Source organism: Triticum urartu, chromosome 2 (genome assembly GCF_003073215.2).
Source record: "Triticum urartu cultivar G1812 chromosome 2, Tu2.1, whole genome shotgun sequence".
NCBI lineage: Eukaryota > Viridiplantae > Streptophyta > Magnoliopsida > Poales > Poaceae > Triticum > Triticum urartu.
This window is the reverse complement of record NC_053023.1, coordinates 610,923,161-610,926,161: the sequence shown is the minus strand read 5'-3', so window position 1 is coordinate 610,926,161 and position 3,001 is coordinate 610,923,161.

The window sequence follows — 3,001 nt, the reverse complement described above, 5'->3', positions numbered from 1 at the left end:
TAACTCAGGATCGACGGAGAAATCATAATCCTTATCAGTAATAAAGATAGGTGAAGTAGCAAAAGCAGGGTCATATTTCAATCTAGCATTCAAAGACTTTTCTTTAAGCTTAGCTAATAATTTCTTAAGATCAGATATATCATTGCAAGCTAAGAAGTCTCTAGCAGTTTCTTCATCCATAACATAACCCTCAGGACCAACATGCAATTCATATCTAGGGGGAGAATCTTCATCATCACTTTCATCAATATTATCAGTTTCAATAATTTCATTCTCTCTAACGCTAGCAAGTTGTTCATCAAGAAATTCACCTAGTGGCACATTATCATCATGCATAGAAGTAGTTTCATCATAAGTATCATGCAAAGCAGAAGTGGCATCATCAATAACATGCGACCTATCGGAATCAATAGCATGTGTAGGTGTCGCAACTTTACTCAAAACAGAAGGTGAATCAAGTGCAGATCTAGATGGAAGTTCCTTACCTCCCCTAGTAGTTGAGGAAAAAGCTTGGTTCTTTGATCTTTCAAGTTCTTCATAATGATAAGCAGATATAAATCCCAAGTGACTCAAAGAATAGAGCTATGCTCCCCGGCAACGGCACCAGAAAATAGTCTTGATAACCCACAAGCATAGGGGATCGCAACAGTTTTCGAGGGTAGAATATTCAAACCAAATTTATTGATTCGACACAAGGGGAGCCAAAGAATATTCTCAAGTATTAGCAGCTGAGTTGTCAATTCAACCATACCTGAAAACTTAATATCTGCAGCAAAGTGTTTAGTAGCAAAGTAATATGATAGTAGTGGTCACGGTAGCAAAAGTAATATTTTTGGGTTTTGTAGTGATTGTAACAGTAGCAACAGAAAATTAAATAAGCGAAGAACAATATATGAAAAGCTCGTAGGCATTGGATCAGTGATGGATAATTATGTTGGATGCGATCGATCATGCAACAGTTATAACATAGGGTGACACAGAACTAGCTGCAGTTCGACAATGTAATGTAGGCATGTATTCTGAATATATTCATACGTGCTTATGGAAAAGAACTTGCATGACATCTTTTGTCCTACCCTCCCGTGGCAGCGGGGTCCTATTGGAAACTAAGGGATATTAAGGCCTCCTTTTAATAGAGTACCGGACCAAAGCATTAACACATAGTGAATACATGAACTCCTCAAACTACGGTCGTCACCGGTAATGGTCCCGATTATTGTCACTTCGGGGTTAATGGGTCATAACACATAATAGGTGACTATAGACTTGCAAGATAGGATCAACAACTCACATATATTCATGAAAACATAATAGGTTCAGATCTAAAATCATGGCACTCGGACCGTAGTGAGAAGCATTAAGCATAGCAAAGTCATAGCAACATCAATCTCAGAACATAATGGATACTAGGGATCAAACCCTAACAAAACTAACTCGATTACATGATAAATCTCATCCAAGCCATCACCATCCAGCAAGCCTACTATGGAATTACTCACGCACGGCGGTGAGCATCATGAAATCGGTGATGGAGTAAGGTTGATGATGACGATGGCGACGGATTCCCCTCTCCGGAGCCCCGAAAAGGCTCTAGATCAGCCCTCCCGAGAGAGTTTAGGGCTTGGCGGCGGCTCCATATCGTAAAATGCGGTGAATCCTTTTCTCTGATTTTTTTCTCTCCCCGAACACGAATATATGGAATTGGAGTTGAGGTCGGTGGAGCGTCAGGGGGCCCACGAGGCAGGGGGCACGCCCAAGGGGGTAGGCGCGCCCCCCACCCTCGTGGACAGGGTGTGGGCCCCTTGACGTGGATTCTTCTTGCAGTATTTTTTATATATTCCAAAAATAATCTCCGTTGATTTTCAGGTCATTCCGAGAACTTTTATTTCTGCACAAAAATAACACCATGGCAATTCTGCTGAAAACAACATCAGTCCGGATTAGTTCCATTCAAATCATGCAAGTTAGAGTCCAAAACAAGGGCAAAAGTGTTTGGAAAGGTAGATACGACGGAGACATATCAGTACCTTGTTTTCTACTAGTGGGACGAGTCTGGCGCATCGACAGTGATCAGCATTTCGCCGTCATCGGAGGAGGAGTTCACCTCCGATCAAGAGGGGACCCTGGCGTATTGGAACACAGTCGACACCGACTATGTGTCAGACGAGTAGAGTAGTGGTGATCTTTTATGTTTGATCAAAGTAGTATGGTGAAGTTTGTGTTTAAGGTTTAAATCTATACAATGTTTAGATGTTTGTTTGAATTGATTTATGCAATATGCTTTCAACAACAATAATTTGTTTTTAGGGCATCTACTGAAGTTGGAAGTCTTTGGTATTGTTTGAAAACAGTTTTATGTGTTGCAAAATTTACTTGAGCCACCTTTTGGTGCCCTACTATAGGGCACCTATTGGAGATGCTCCAAAGGAATAAGTGTAGAAAAGAAGAACACGAAGTAAGATGAATGTACAATTGTATTTGATCTTCGGAACGTGCATTTATACTATAAGCATTATATATGTCTAGAGAGCACGGTTTCATAAGTCATGCAAGCGACGGAATTGCGCGGGATATTCAGCTATACACCATGTTCAGTAGCAGGAAAATGCATTGTATTCGAAGAAGGCAGCCCTTGAAAACGGTCTAATTCAAACATGATACATACTACGCATGCAATTCTGGCACGTGAATCGAAATTGATATTTCGTGCGCGTACACATTCGCTTGCATGTTTCTTTCCGCATTAGTATATAGTAACAGATGGCGCCTTCTTAACCCTACCGTTAAAGGTTGCCAAACTTGTTGCGTTTCTTTCCGCATATAACATAGTGGGGCCTCCTTACAGTTAAAGGTTACCAAATTAGCTTTGTTTCTAACTTCCTATATAAGGGGAGCAATCTCGACGGGGAAATGCACCAGACACTCTCCTTGATGGTTTCACCGGTCCCTCCCCTCTCCAATCACCATTCTCCACCTGCAAAGCAATCCTACTTACGTGCTC